This window comes from Eptatretus burgeri, chromosome 7 (assembly GCF_056783735.1).
Source record: "Eptatretus burgeri isolate ZD-2024b chromosome 7, Ebu_testis_v1, whole genome shotgun sequence".
In the NCBI taxonomy this organism is placed as follows: Eukaryota; Metazoa; Chordata; class Myxini; order Myxiniformes; family Myxinidae; genus Eptatretus; species Eptatretus burgeri.
In genome coordinates this window covers 109,516,920-109,534,296 of record NC_140967.1, presented here as the reverse complement: position 1 = coordinate 109,534,296, position 17,377 = coordinate 109,516,920, and the positions used below count along the sequence as shown (strand labels likewise).

Below are 17,377 nucleotides of genomic sequence, written 5' to 3'. Positions count from 1 at the left end.
CCAAGTTTTGAGAGAGAAGAGGTTTTTTCAGAGAACTTTTCTGCAATTCATATGAAAAAGGAAAGTATTGTAATGGATAAACCAATTTATATTGGAACAGCAGTTCTTGATTTATCAAAGATATTGATGTATGATTATTTGTATAATGACTTAAAGAAAGAGTATGGTGAAAATGTTTCATTGTTGTATATGGACACTGATAGTTTTATCCTAGATATAAAAACTGATGATGTTTATGAAGATATGAAGAAAAATATTGGAGTATATGATACAAGTAATTTCAGCAAGAAGAGTGAGTTATTTTCCAAAAAGAATGAAAAGGTTATTGGCAAGTTTAAGGATGAGTTGGGTGGAAAAGTAATGAGTGAGTTTATTGGATTGAGAGCAAAGGCATATACTTATAAGTATGGTGATCAGATTGATAAGAGGTTAAAGGGAATAAAGAAATATGTAATAAAGAAATCAATAACTTTTAGAAATTACTATAATTGTTTGATGAATAAGAAAGAAGAATATAGGAAAATGAATACAATAAGAAGTTATAAACATAACATATATAGTGAAGAAGTAAATAAAAAGGCATTAGGAGCCTTTGATGATAAGAGATTTATTTTAGATAATGGAATAGATTGTGTTCCATGTGGATATTGTATGATAGAGTGTATAAAATAGATTGCGTTTTAACGATGGGAAGATGGGTTAGGGTTTTTTTAAGGGCTACCGCCACGTTTTTTCGCAATATATAAATGGTTAAACCCAAGTATTAATCAAACTAAAGAGTGGAGAAAATCTCAGTCTTGGTATATAAATGAAAAACATAATGAATGTGAAAAATATAAAATAAGTCTTATTGAAAAAAATAACTAAAACAAAGGTAAATAAAACAAATAAGCGAATCAATTTAAAAAGTAGTAAGTTAGAGGATGTAAAGAAAAAAAATGAATATCCTTGAATGGACTGAAAACTTTAATGGTTATCAATTGAACAATGAAAAAACAATTTACTATAATCTCAAAATGATATGTGGCTCAGGAGGTGGTCAAACAAGAGCATTAAGAGAAGTTTATCATTTCGTAAAGGCACAAAAGGGGTATCTTAAAAAATATAAAGATTCAAATGTTTTGTTTGTCAATATTTTAGATGGGGATTATTGTGCAAAGAAAATTAAACTATTGAAGGAATTTGAGAATGAACAAATCTTTATAGGTTCAATGAGTGAGCTGTTCAACCCCCAGGTGTTCAATTCAATGAGGTTCAACCTCCAGGTTAAAAGGGGATACAAATAAATGTACCTTGGGATAGCCTGGTTATATATATATATATATATATATATATATATATATATATATATATATATATATATATATATATATATATATATATATATATATAATAACTTGTGTATATATATATATATATATATATATATATATATATATATATATATTATATATATATATATATATATATATATATATATATAAAATATATATATATATATATATATATATATATATATATATATATATATATATATATATATATATATATATATATATATATACCTACAAAGCCTGGTGTTGGCTAAGCCTGGTGTTGGCTTAGTGGTTAGGGTGGCGGCTTGGGATCCCAGTGTCCTGAGTTCAAGCCCCGTTGGCTGCTGAATTAACACCAGGGGGTTGACTCAGCCTGTCATCCTTCCGAGGTCAGCGAAATGAGTGCCAGTGTACTGGTCCCGGTGTATACCCCGGTTAAAATAGGTGTACCAGATACCTGTGTGCCGTAAGAGGCGACCAGGGTTGGCGTCAGGAAGGGCATCCGGCCATAAAACATTGCCTCACAAAAAGCCAAACCCCTGCACAGCAGGGAAAAACGGATAAAAAGGGGGTTTATTTTTAGGGGAAAAAAAAGGGAATCGCTGAAAATCCCCCATTCATATACATGGGGAAAAGTGAGCCAGAACCAGTATATCCACCCTACTCATATATCATATCCACATATCATATCCGCATATCACATCCGCATATCATATCCACAAATCATATCCGCTTATCATATCCATATATCATATCATATCCGCATATCATATCCGCATATCATATCCGCATATTCATATTCATATCCATATATCATATCCACATATCATATCCATATACATATCATATCCACATAACATCTCCACATATCATATCCACATATCATATCCACATAATCATATCGGCAAAATCATATCCACATAACATATCCACATATCGTATCCATATATCATGTCCACATATCATATCCACATATCATATCCATATATCATGTCCACATATCATATCCACATCTCATATCCATATATCATATCCACATATCATATCCACATATCATATCCATATATCATATCCGCATATCATATCCACATAATCCTATCCGCATAATCATATCCACATATCATATCCACATATCATATCCGCATATCATATCCGCATATCATATCCGCATATCATATCCGCATATCATATCCGCATATCATATCCACATATCATATCCACAAATCATATCTGCTTATCATATCCAAATATCATATCCGCACATCATATTCTGCATATCATATCCACATAATCATATCCACATTTCATATCCACATAATCATATCCATATATCATATCCGCTTATCATATCCACATATCATATCCACATAATCATACCTGCATAATGCCTGGTGTTGGCGCAGTGGGTAGGGCAGTGGCTTGGGATCCAAAAGGTCCTGAGTTCAAGCCCCGTTGGGCCACTGAATTAATACACCAGGGAGTTGACTCAGCCTGCCATCCTTCCGGGGTCGGCAAAATGAGTACCAGTATACTGGGCCGGTGTATACCCCGGTGAGAATAGGTGTACCATATCCCTGTGTCGTCAGAGGCGACCAGGGTTGCGTCAGGAAGGGCATACGGCATAAAACATGTGCCAAATCACTATGCGGATCATACGGATGATCCGCTGTGGTGGACCCTCACGGGAGCAATCGATAGAAGAAGAATAAGAAGAAGATATCATATCCGCATAATCATATCTGCATAATCCTATCCGCATAATCATATCCACATATCATATCCACATATCATGTCCACATAATCATATACGCATAATAATATCCATATATCATATCCACATCTCATATCCGCATAATCATATCCACATATCATATCCACATATCATATCCACATATCATATCCGCATATCATATCCGCATATCATATCCGCATATCATATCCACATATCATATCCACATATCATATCCGCTTATCATATCCACTTATCATATCCGCTTTTCATATCCACATATCATATCCACATATCATATCCGCATATCATATCCGCATATCATATCCGCATATTCATATCCATATATCATATCCACATATCATATCATATCCACATAACATATCCACATATCATATGCACATATCATATCATTCAGGTCCGGTCAGGTTCGATCTGTGACCTGCTACAGGTACCATGTATACCTGTACTAACCTGTTCCATGGTCGGGTTGTCGGCGACTAAACCGTCTCCCCCACCAGGTTTTCTGGTGAGGAGGGTGTTTGGATATGGACACCCAGAGGATTAAAAACAAAACCTGTCAAAGGGAGGAGGAGCTCCTTGTGAGCCAACGGCCATCCATATCTAGTGCCCATCTGTGTCTGCGGACGTCCTCCTGCAGTTGGGTTACTTCTTATTAGGAGGTTTGTGGCAGGATTTGCACTCCAGCCACCGTAAAACCCTTCATTCCGCAAAACGCAAAAACGCAAAAAAAATCTGAAAACCCACTCCGTGGGTGTACCTCCTGTGCAGCTTCCCTTCGCAGGGCAGCTCACCGGATGACGGGATTGGGGCAAAGCCTTCGGGACCTCCAATCTTTGATAGGAGGGAAACCACGAGGTAACATCCCTGGGTCAGATTGCGGGAGAGTGTGTCGGAGTGGTGCTGAGGTGTCGTCCACCAGACGGCGGTCTCCTTGGGTTAACCTGAGGCGGTCCCTTCGGGTGGGTGCCTGGAACGTCCTATCCCTAAGAGAGGATGATCACCTCTCTGTTATCTTCTGAGCTCAAGCGTTTGGACATCGGAATTGCAGCTCTCTCTGAGGTTCGGAGACCGGATTGCGGCGAGATAATGGTGGGTGGTTACACCTACTATTGGTCTGGTCGCTCTGATGGTTACCATACCCAAGTAGTTGCTGTAGCTGTGTCCAATAAGCTGACCCCAATGATAATTGAGGTAACACCGGTCAACGAGCGTATTATGAGATTAAGGATTCGTCACTCCTTAGGTGTCATTTCCCTGGTCTCTGTTTATGCTCCGACTGAGGCGAGTGATCTCACCGTGAAGGATGCATTCTACGCCACACTCGAGTCTGTGGTTGATCAGTGCCCCAGACGAGATACACTTCTAGTCTTGGGGGATTTCAATGCATCGACTGGAACTGATAGGGACGGTTATGAGGTGTGTGTTGGTCCCCATGGGTCAGGAACTATGAACCAGAATGGCACTAAGTTCCTTGACTTTGCAAGAAGTCATGGACTTAGGGTGGCTGGTTCATGGTTTCAGCGCCCACAAGCTCATCGCTGGACTTGGTATTCCAATGCTGGCGGTGTGGCAAAGGAGATTGACCATGTCCTCATTGACGGTCGTTGGAGGAAGATCCAGAACTGCAGGGTCTACCGGAGTGCTCAGTTCCTCAATACTGACCACAGGCTTGTTGTAGCAACTCTAAAGCTGCACCTTAAATCCTGGAGAATGGTACCATCCCAGCCGAGGCTGGATGTTGCAAAGCTCAGGGATGAGAGAGTAGCTGAGGAGTTTGCGAACAGGTTGAGTGGACACTTGGGGGGTCTGGGTACTTTGGGGGGTCCTGAAGAGTTGTGGAGCGCCTTCAAGACCACCGTCCTTGAAGCTCACCGCAGGGCAAAGAAGAATTTTGTCTCTCAAGGGACACTGGATACCATTGACCAGAGTCGCAGAGCCAGGCTGAATGGCAGAGCTGAGCTGTTCAGGGAGCTGAGGCGTAAAACTGTACGTGCACTGAGGGTGGACAAGGAGGCCTATGTGCGAGGAATCTGTGAGGGGGTAGAGCATCACCTGTGGACAGGTGATTCTCGTCCCGCTTACAGGGGAATTCGCGCATTACGTTCATCCAAGCCCATCCCTCGGAGCACTACAGTTCGAGCAGAGAGTGGTAGGCTCTTGACAGAGGAGTCTGAAGTGAAGGCCCGCTGGGCCGGTTACTTTGAGCGGTTGTACCAGGCTGATCCCCCAACTGTCGAGTTGGACGTCAAGGGTGTTACAATCCCTGTTGCTGACCCTCGAATCAACTGTGGTCCACCTACGCTTGTGGAAAAACGGGCTGCGGTGAACCAGTTGAAACGGGGCAAAGCTCCAGGGATCTGTGGCATCCATGCCGAACTTCTCAAGGCTGGTGGAAATGCTGCACTCGTGTCGTTGCATGCAGATTTGTGCTCTGCCTGGAATACAGGCATCATCCCAACTGACTGGAAGAGGGGCCTTGTTGTCCCTCTCTGGAAAGGGAAGGGTGATCGCCAAGACTGCAACAACTACCGAGGGGTGACGCTGCTCTCAGTGCCGGGCAAGGTCTTTGCTCGGATAATTCTCGATAGGGTTCGCCACCATCTGCTTGAGCACCAGCGTCCAGAGCAGTCAGGCTTTACACCAAAGAGGTCAACGATTGACCGTATCCTTGCACTTCGTGTCCTCACCGAACGCAGACGAGAGTTTCGCTAGGGGCTGCTTGCAGCCTATGTTGATCTCTGTAAAGCGTTCGATTCAGTGAATCGGGATGTCCTCTGGAGGATTCTTGGTCTTCGTGGGGTGCCACCAAAACTGATTGATCTGATGTCTGAACTCTACTCTGGTACTGAGAGTGCTGTGAAGTGTGGTGGTACCATCTCTGACTTATTTCCAGTTGTTACTGGAGTTCGTCAGGGATGTGTGCTTGCCCCCACAATTTTCAGCACTTGTATGGACTGGATTCTCGGGAGGATGTCGGAGAGATCAAGTTGCGTTGCGTCATTTGGGAATGTCAAGATCTCGGACCTTGACTTTGCAGATGATGCAGTCATCTTTGCGGAGACTTTAGACATCCTCTTGGGGGCCCTCGAGGTGCTTAATGAGGAGTCGGAGCCGTTGGGATTACGGGTTTCTTGGGTCAAAACTAAGATCCAGGCTTTCGGTGACATCTTGGATGCTGCTGTCCTGTCTGTGTCTGTTTGTGGTGAGGATGTTGAGGTCGTGGAGAGATTCACTTACCTTGGCAGTGATATTCATGTCTCTGCTGGCTGCGAGTCAGAGGTCAATAGACGTCTGGGTCGGGCCTGGGGAGTCATGGATTCACTGGATCATGGGGTGTGGCGCTGCCGGTACCTGTGCGGGAGGACGAAAGTCCGAGTCTTCAGGTCCTTGGTACTTCCAGTCTTGCTCTATGGGTGCGAGACTTGGACTCTGACCAAGGATCTGAGACGGAGACTTAATTCCTTTAGTACCAGGTCTCTTCGGAGAATCCTTGGCTATCGCTGGGCGGATTTTGTGTCCAACGAGCGGTTGCTGAGAGAGACTCGGATGAGATTTGTTACCTGCATAGTCCGTGAGCGTCAGTTGCGGCTGTATGGACATGTGGCTCGTTTTCCTGACTCTGATCCTGCTCACCAGATTCTCTCAGCGAGGGAGTCTCATGAGTGGAGGAGGCCAGTGGGTCGACCACGTGCCTCATGGTTGCAACAGGTTGACCATCATCTCAAGGAGATGGGGATGGGCCTGGCATCTGCCTGGGGGATGGCCAGATGGAGGCCCCTGGAGTACCGGCGGAAAGTGGACGCAACGACGTGCTGTTCTGGCACATGCTCCCATACCTGACCTGACCTGATATCATATCCGCATATCATATCCACATACCACATCCGCATAATCATATCGGCAAAATCATATCCATACATCATATCCACATAACATGTCCACATATCGTATCCACATATCATATCCACATATCATATCCACATATCATATCCACCTATCATATACGCATAATCATATCCACATATCATATCCACATATCATATCCACATATCATATCCGCATAGTCATGTCTGCAAAAATCATATCCATATATCATATCCACATATCATATCCGCATGTCATATCTGCATAATCATATCCATATATCATATCCATATATCATATGCACATGTCATATCCCCATATCATATCCGCATAGTCATGTCTGCAAAAATCATATCCATATATCATAACCACATATCATATCCGCATATCATATCCGCATATCATATCCACATATCATATCCGCTTATCATATTCTCATATCATATCCCCATTTCATATCCGCATTTCATATCCGCATATCATATCCGCATATCATATCCACATATCATATCCGCTTATCATATTCTCATATCATATCCCCATTTCATATCCGCATTTCATATCCGCATATCATATCCGCATATCATTTCCGCACATCATATCCGCATATCATATCCGCTTATCATATCCACATTTCATATCCGCTTATCATATCCACAAATCATATCTGCATAATCATATCCATTTATCATATCCACATATCATATCCACATACATATCATATCCACAAATCATATCCACAGATCATATCCACAAATTATATATGCTAATGATATCCACATACCACATCCGCATAATCATATCCGCAAAATCATATCCATATACCATATCCACAGATCATATATGCATATCATATCAGCATATACATATGCTTATCAATCATACATAAATAGTCATATCCACATATCATATCCACATATCAGATCCACATGTCATATCCACATATCATATCCACATATCATATCCGCGTATCATATCTGCATATCATATCCGCATATTCATATCCGCATAATCATATCTGCAAAATCATATCCACATATCACATCCACATAATCATATCTGCATAATCATATCCATATATCATATCCACATATCATATCTGCATAATCATATCAGTAGGGAAAGAATACTGGTTCAGGCTCACTTTTCCCCATGTAAATGAATGGGGGATTTTCAGCCATGAAATTTTTCTTTTTTTTCCCCTAAAAAAATAAATCCCCTTTTTAGCCCAAGGTATATTTATTTGTCTCCCCTTTTAACCTAGGGGCTCTCTATTCAAATAACCCATACAACAAGATAAAGATTTGTTAAAGGTGATTCTAAAGAAATATCTGAAACGTCTAAGCCTCGGGACACTCTTTATCAAATAACCCATGCAACAAGATAAAGATTTGTTAAAGGTGATTCTAAAGAAATATCTGAAACGTCTAAGCCCCGGGACACTCTTTATCAAATAACCCATAGGTCAGGTCAGGTCAGGTATGGGAGCATGTGCCAGAACAGCACGTCGCTGCGTCCACTTTCCGCCGGTACTCCAGGGGCCTCCGTCTGGCCATCCCCCAGGCAGATGCCAGGCCCATCCCCATCTCCTTGAGATGATGGTCAACCTGTTGCAACCATGAGGCACGTGGTCGACCCACTGGCCTCCTCCACTCATGAGACTCCCTCGCTGAGAGAATCTGGTGAGCAGGATCAGAGTCAGGAAAACGAGCCACATGTCCATACAGCCGCAACTGACGCTCACGGACTATGCAGGTAACAAATCTCATCCGAGTCTCTCTCAGCAACCGCTCGTTGGACACAAAATCCGACCAGCGATAGCCAAGGATTCTCCGAAGAGACCTGGTACCAAAGGAATTAAGTCTCCGTCTCAGATCCTTGGTCAGAGTCCAAGTCTCGCACCCATAGAGCAAGACTGGAAGTACCAAGGACCTGAAGACTCGGACTTTCGTCCTCCCGCACAGGTACCGGCAGCGCCACACCCCATGATCCAGTGAATCCATGACTCCCCAGGCCCGACCCAGACGTCTATTGACCTCTGACTCGCAGCCAGCAGAGACATGAATATCACTGCCAAGGTAAGTGAATCTCTCCACGACCTCAACATCCTCACCACAAACAGACACAGACAGGACAGCAGCATCCAAGATGTCACCGAAAGCCTGGATCTTAGTTTTGACCCAAGAAACCCGTAATCCCAACGGCTCCGACTCCTCATTCAGCACCTCGAGGGCCCCCAAGAGGATGTCTAAAGTCTCCGCAAAGATGACTGCATCATCTGCAAAGTCAAGGTCCGAGATCTTGGCATTTCCAAATGACGCACCGCAACTTGATCTCTCCGACATCCTCCCTAGAATCCAGTCCATACAAGTGCTGAAAAGTGTGGGGCAAGTACACATCCCTGACGAACTCCAGTAACAACTGGAAATAAGTCAGAGATGGTATCACCACACTTCACAGCACTCTCAGTACCAGAGTAGAGTTCAGACATCAGATCGATCAGTTTTGGTGGCACCCCACGAAGACCAAGAATCCTCCAGAGGACATCCCGATTCACTGAATCGAACGCTTTACAGAGATCAACATAGGCTGCAAGCAGCCCCTGCCGAAACTCTCGTCTGCGTTCGGTGAGGACACGAAGGGCAAGGATACGATCAATCGTTGACATCTGGTGTAAAGCCTGACTGTTCTGGACGCTGGTGCTCAAGCAGATGGTGGCGAACCCTATCAAGTATTATCCGAGCAAAGACCTTGCCTGGCACTGAGAGCAGCGTCACCCCTCGGTAGTTGTTGCAGTCTTGGCGATCACCCTTCCCTTTCCAGAGAGGGACAACAAGGCCCCTCTTCCAGTCAGTTGGGATGATGCCTGTGTTCCAGGCAGAGCACAAAACTGCATGCAACGACACGAGTGCAGCATTTCCACCAGCCTTGAGAAGTTCGGCATGGATGCCACAGATCCCTGGAGCTTTGCCCCGTTTCAACTGGTTCACCGCAGCCCGTGTTTCCACAAGCGTAGGTGGACCACAGTTGATTCGAGGGTCAGCAACAGGGATTGTAACACCCTTGACGTCCAACTCGACAGTTGGGGGATCAGCATGGTACAACCGCTCAAAGTAACCGGCCCAGCGGGCCTTCACTTCAGACTCCTCTGTCAAGAGCCTACCACTCTCTGCTCGAACTGTAGTGCTCCGAGGGATGGGCTTGGATGAACGTAATGCGCGAATTCCCCTGTAAGCGGGACGAGAATCACCTGTCCACAGGTGATGCTCTACCCCTCACAGATTCCTCGCACATAGGCCTCCTTGTCCACCCTCAGTGCACGTACAGTTTTACGCCTCAGCTCCCTGAACAGCTCAGCTCTGCCATTCAGCCTGGCCCTGCGACTCTGGTCAATGGTATCCAGTGTCCCTTGAGAGACAAAATTCTTCTTTGCCCTGCGGTGAACTCCAAGGCATCCACCGGCAACATCAAGGACGGTGGTCTTGAAGGCGCTCCACAACTCTTCAGGACCCCCCAAAGCACCCAGACCCCCCAAGTGTCCACTCAGCCTGTTCGCAAACTCCTCAGCTACTCTCTCATCCCTAAGCTTGGCAACATCCAGCCTCGGCTGGGATGGTACCATTCTCCAGGATTTAAGGTGCAGCTTTAGAGTTGCTACAACAAGCCTGTGGTCAGTATTGAGGAATTGAGCACTCCGGTAGATACTGCAGTTCTGGATCATCCTCCAACGACCGTCAATGAGGACATGGTCAATCTCCTTTGCCACACCGCCAGCGTTGGAATACCAAGTCCAGCGATGAGCTTGTGGGCGCTGAAACCATGAACCAGCCACCCTAAGTCCATGACTTCTTGCAAAGTCAAGATAAAGATTTATAAGATAAATAACCCATACAACAAGATAAAGATTTGTTAAAGGTGATTCTAAAGAAATATCTGAAACGTCTAAGCCTCGGTGCACTCTTTATCAAATAACCAATGCATATTGTTTAGCTCACTCATTGAACCTATAAACATTTGTTCATTCTCAAATTCCTTCAATAGTTTAATTTTCTTTGCACAATAATCCCCATCTAAAATATTGAAAAACAAAACATTTGAATCTTTATATTTTTTTAAGATACCCCTTTTGTGCCATTACGAAATGATAAGCTTCTCTTAATGATCTCATCTGGCCACCGCCCGAGTTGCAAATCATTTTTGTACATAAACCACGCCATAAAAAAAGTTTTGTTTCAAATGTTTTCAGTTCATGCCGTGAAAATGAGGAATTGTTTTTTTGACACGGTCGTGCTGTGTGAATGAGGAAGTGGTTTTGGACTGTCATGCTGTGGAAAAATAGGAACTATTCTGTGAGACAAGGCCTCGTGTTTATATTTTATCTCAGAACACGAACTGAAAACATTTGAATCAAAACTTTTTTATGGCGTGGTTTATGTACAAAAATGATTTGCAACTCGGGCGGTGGCCAGATGAGATCATAAAGAGAAGCTTGTCATTTCCTGTGCACACACCCAATGATTAAGCAATCTCCTCATCGTTGCTTTATAAGTGATTCGCCAGACAAAGCTTCTGCCAGACGGGATTTTCATTTTTACAACTGAGGCATGGGCGATCTTTCTTCCGATGAAGACAACAGCTCACTACAGAGTTGGTAAGTTTGTGTATGGTTTTCTCTTTGAACGATGAAGCAAATGATTATTAATTAAATCATGATAATTCTGATATATATATTTTTTCCCTGACAGGGCATTGGAAGAAATTGAGTTTACATATCACGACGTGGTGCATGAAATTAATACTCTTATTGAAGAGATCAATGATTTTAGAAGAGAATTGAAAGACAGTTACAATGAGTGGCACGAAGTCTTATCACGTCCTCTCATCTCGAAGGAATTAAACCAATGGTGAGACACGTGTGTGTGTGTGTGTGTGTGTGTGTGTGTGTGTGTGTGTGTGTGTGTGTGTGTGTGTGTGTGTGTGTGTGTGTGTGTCTCACTCTGTCTGTCTTTCTACCTACCTCTCTCTGCTCTTATTGAAGAGGTCAATGATTTATAATGACTGGTCTCTGATCTCGAATGAATTAAACCAATGGTGAGACACGTGTGTGTGTCTATGTGTGTGTATGTGTGTGTGTATGTGTGTGTGCGTGTGCGTGTGCGTGTGCGTGTGCGTGTGCGTGTGCGTGTGCGTGTTGCTTTCCCTGTCTGTTTGTATCTCTCTCTGTCTGTCTCTTCATCTATACCCTTGACTTTTTTTTTTTTTCAGCACTATCGCACAACATCAGCTGTTGAAGCAATCTTGTACAACACATGATTTTCTGGAGGTAAATATTTCTGAATTATTATTAATATCACTCGTACAACACATGATTTTCTGGAGGTAAATATTTCTGAATTATTATTAATATCACTCTCTCTTTAGAATGTCGCCTTATGTTGGTTGCATCATTAGTTTGGACGTGGTTTTGTCAGTACACTGGAATTCATTTTATTGACCTTGAAAGGATGACAGGCTCCTGGTGTGTTAATTCAGTGGTCAACGAGGCTTACTCATATTACCATGTAATTATCTTTATAAAACCTAATTATTATCCACTTTTTGTTTCAAAACAGAATATGGTGTCTGAGTTTCGAAATCACAAGACATCTGAAGAAGATTGCTGGGAAAGATTATACATTCTCGCAAATGAATATTTAATATTTTCAATATTAATAAATTATATTTGTTTTGTTTACAATTACTTGATTTTAAATTTCAAAAAAAGATTAAGACATGAAGGAAAGGGAGGGAGGGGGTGGGGGGGGGGGGGTAGGTGCGCTCCCCCAATGACCCATCACCCCCTCATCTCATCGCCCACCCCTCCCCATGTGTGTGTGTGGGGAAGGGTGGGGGTGGGATGAGGGAGGTGGTGGGTCAAAGCTGGGGGCGCACAGGGGGATGAGGGGGTGGGGCTTGTGTGGGCGGGGCTTGTGTGGGCGGGGCTTCGGTGGGGCTTGTGTGGGTGGGGTGTGTGTGGGAGGGGCTTGTGTGGGCGGGGTGTGTGTGGGTGGGGCTTGTGTGGGTGGGGCTTGTGTGGGCGGGGTTTATGTGGATGGAGCTTGTGTGGGAGGGGTTTATGTGGACAGGGTTTATGTGTGTGGAGTTTTTGTGTGGAGCTTGTGTAGGCAGGGCTTATGTGGGAGGGGTTTATGTGGGCAGGGTTTATGTGGGCAGGGGTTTATGTGGGTGGAGCTTGTGTGGGAGGGGTGAATGTGGATGAGGCTTATGTGGATGAGGTTTGTGTGGATAAATGGATGGGTGGAGAGATGGGGGAATGGGTGGATGAGTGGAGCTTGTGTGGATGGGTGGATAATTTTTTAATTAAATAAACATGTTGTGTGTGTGGGGAACGAATTAACTAATCACTAATTATGTGAATATGATGAATATGGGTGGAGCTTGTGTGGGGTTTGTGTGTGTGGAGCTTGTGTGGAGTTTTTGTGTGGAGCTTGTGTGGAGCTTGTGTGGGGTTTGTGTGGGGTTTGTGTGGGCGGGGCTTCGGTGGGAGGGGTGGGTGTGGGCGGAGCCAAAAAGGGGCGGAGTCAAAAAATTTCAATTTATTGGAGCTTGTGAGGGGTTTGTGTGTGGTGGGGTTTGTGTGGGGTTTGTGTGGGCAGGGCTTGTGTGGGCGGGGCTTGTGTGGGTGGAGTCAAAAAGGGGCGGAGTCAAAAAATTTCAATTTATCTTTGTCTTTTGTAATTCCTGTGAATAAAATGAACCTAAAATCTCTTCCCCTTCCAAATCATATATCTTATAAGTCCAAGGAACCGCATCTATTACATCAACAATTTTAAAAAGCTCGTTGGTCCATCTTTTCATATAACCTTTTTCAAAATGAGATTTCCACCTATATATTCTTAAGATATCACCAACTTTGAACTTAGGTTTTCTGACATTAATCTCTTTTTCATATTTTAATTTTGTAAATGTTTCTGATGGTTTCATATTTGTTGACGTGTGAATCGTGTTATTATACTTATCCACAATATCCTGAATAAAAGATGACCATTGTTGTGAACCGAGTTGTGTGAATTTTTTATATAGTCTCTCTTTTAAGGTACGATTAAAATGTTCAACAACAACTGCCTTCCCTTCATTAAAGGTACTGTATAATGTAATACTGTTATTTTTTAGAAAATTCATAAATGTCTTGTTATAAAACTCTCTACCCTCATCAGTCCACAATTTTTTAGGTTTTCTCTTACTTTTATTAAATATCTGTTGAAAAGCTAACATAAGAGTATTACCTGTTTTGTTTTTTAAAGGGACAACCCACGTATATCTACTCCTCAAATCAATAACGGTTAAAGCATACTTGTACCCCTTATCATTATTGAGTTCAATCAAATCAGCAGACCAGATATAATCAACTTCCTTGGAATAAACTTTCCTTCTCTGAAACTTTGTGAATATTGGTTTATGTAATTCATCAGCTAATTGCTCTTCAGTCTTAATGGCATCATTAGAGCCTATAAGTTTTTTGAATTTCCAAGTCCAAGTTTCAATTTAGCACTGATCATCTTCTTCACAATGAATCGATCAACTTTTTCTCTCAAGGTTGGATTTTGTATCAGAGACAAATTATACAACATTTCTCTATCGGCTTCATGCTTTTCTTCCAACGTTGTGGTATTCCCATAATCAATATCGTGTCTCATGCACACTTCATCAACTCTATTGATAGGCTTACCCAAGGATTTAGGATTGTCTGCCTCATCTAATCTTTTATCCAAGTTTGTGCCTGGACCACAGAAAGAATACCCTGGAAGATGTAATTCCCATGGTATTCCAGTAGTTGTAAATTTACGTCCTGATAAAAACTTTTGTATATCTCCTAGTTTGTGTTGGGAGATAAATTGATTTTTTTTTGAACCACACACCGAACATATACCTTTTTGTATAACCCTGTTATTTTTACTTTTAATATATGAAATATTTTTAGTATTAGTTTTCTTTTTACATTTGAGACAATAACTCATTTATTTATGAGAAAAATTCCTGCAGAGTGCAAAAACCTTTTTAGTTTCCAACATGCACATTTGAATCTTAATTTTTAAAACATAAAGAATCCTTAGAAATGCCTTCACTCTCTCCCCCATTTATTTAAGAAAAAAAAAAATGAAAAACTTGAATTAAAATACATATCTTCTCGGTGCCAATAGTCTTGTCGAAAGTATTGTAAATAGACATATCAATTCTTTGTTTTCCTCCTCGGTGGGTTGAGTTATTTTCTGTAATACCCTTAATCTTTTTTGAATCTCACTGGTTTCCTTATTTTGATATTTATTCATCCACTCTCTTTCCTCCCTCTCCTCCCTCTCTCTCTTCTCTCTTTCCTCCCTCTCCTTCTTCTCCCTTTCATCCCTCTCTCTCTCTTCTCTCTTTCCTCCTTCTCTTTCTTCTCCCTCTCCTCCTTCTCTCTCTTCTCTCTTTCCTCCTCTTCCCTCTCTTCTTCAACTCCTTCCTCATCCCTTACTATCCTTGAATCGCTTACACCCCATAAAATATTATACATATATTCATCAGGATTTCTTGTTATTCCTGAATCCAAAATAATTTTTTTTACAACAGGAAACCAATAAAATTTCTTTTGAATTTCTAAAAGAGCCTTACCTTTTCTTAACTTTATAATTTTTTCATTATTTAACATTCCAATTAAATCTAAAGTTGTCAGTTTATCAACATCAGCATAATGCCAATCTTTTATTGAAAATACCTCATTCTTAGTTTGTAGAACATATTTATTAAAATACCGAATACCCTTTTCTTGAAGGTATGCTTGGACACAGAAATGATAATTTTCTTGAAGCCTTCTTGCTGCCATTTATGTATTAGAAATATATGTTAGAATAATATTATGGCACGAAACACCTCCCCATCTTCCCATAGTTAAATCATTTTGTATTTCCTTACTTATTATATATAATCCTGTTTTTTCTGTTTTCATGAGATAAACAAGGGCAAAACCATAATAAAATTTACCCTTATTAAATTCTTTTATTTGTTGTTTACTAATCGTGGACCCACAAAACTCATTCTCGATACCAAGTGGATAATATTCTTCCTTACGAGACTGATTTAATTGTTCCAGGTCTTCGAGGTTAATTTTAAATGACCAATTATACCCTAAATCATTCATATCATACCCCCATTGTTCTATTCTCATACAAACGATACGCCCTTCTTTATAAAAATTTATTTTAATTCGAACTGTGAATTCTGTATGACCTGGAGATAATATCAACACTTCTGTATCTTTGGAATACACGGCCGTTTTATTTAAGAATATATATTGTGATAAATCGCTTAATCTCACCAAGTCATTCGCGTCAGTCGGGCTTGGATAATTTTTTAATTTATAAGCATTTTTCATGTTAATATTTTTGGTTATATTATATTTATGTCGTTCAGCCTGTGCCTTTGTGTAATAATTTGATAAATCAATATCCAGTTCTTGAGATACACCAAAGATAGAACCATCTTTACCAACATAAGTCATTTTTATTAAATTAAAAATAATATCATTAAATTTTTTATTTTTGTTGAGTTGAAATAACACATATAGACATAATTGACCACAACACTTGGAATTTAATTCTTGGACTTGAAATGTTTGATAAACACCATTCTGTAAGAATTTTATGACTTCAACAGATGGTGGAAGGCCAAAACTATCAAAATAATATTTGTCTTGACTATTAAAAATACAAACCCAATGAGAACCGTTCCCATTATTATCTTCTAAGTTCATAATAATATTCTGTGTATGTTTTGGCACATTTGTTAATTCATCTCTCATACAAATAACCACATTATGAATTTTTAATTTCTTACAATATTTAACAAGTTGTAAATTTGATGTTGTATTCTTTCCAAATTCTTTCAACCACTCATCAATGCTCATTTATTTATTAGAAAGATATAATCCATTACCTCTTTTCGTTAATTTTACACCTGCTTGTGCTATAGAAGAAAGCATATCTCCAACTAACAATCTCGCTTTATCAGGCAGACCTTCAAGTTTTTCAGCAAAATCTACAATTACAACACTTCCACTAATTTGTTTCTCCAACTCTTTGTTATGTCTTTCCAATTCTTTTTGAGCCTGGAGTTGAGCCTTCCTTTCGTTGGCAGTTTTCACCGCTGTTGAAATACCACCCGTCAATGCTCCAACCGCACTTAAACCAGCAAATAAAGGAATTAGAAATGGGAGAAATCCTCCACTCGTCTCTCTTATTGAATATTTTTTCAACACTGGTTTTGTCATTTTAATTTTAAGTGAGCCAGTGTCATTCAAGATTTTAACCTGTTCTCTTGTGAGCAAAACATCAATTCTTACTGCTCCTTTTCTCTGAATTGTATTAACGTTAATCATACAAGGCTTTTGATTTTGAACACAAGATGA

General features: G+C 41.2%; 1 protein-coding gene and 1 long non-coding RNA gene across 2 annotated transcripts in view; both read left to right on the top strand.

Moving 5' to 3' along the window:
• Window positions 1–17,377, top strand: part of LOC147024080 (uncharacterized) — a 108,398-nt gene that overhangs the window by 44,566 nt on the left and 46,455 nt on the right. The window lies entirely within an intron of this gene.
• On the top strand, window positions 11,379–12,674 carry LOC147024081 (uncharacterized). Its single transcript, XR_015059769.1, has 3 exons — window positions 11,379–11,837; window positions 12,199–12,256; window positions 12,546–12,674. It is a non-coding gene; the product is annotated as an uncharacterized LOC147024081 (long non-coding RNA).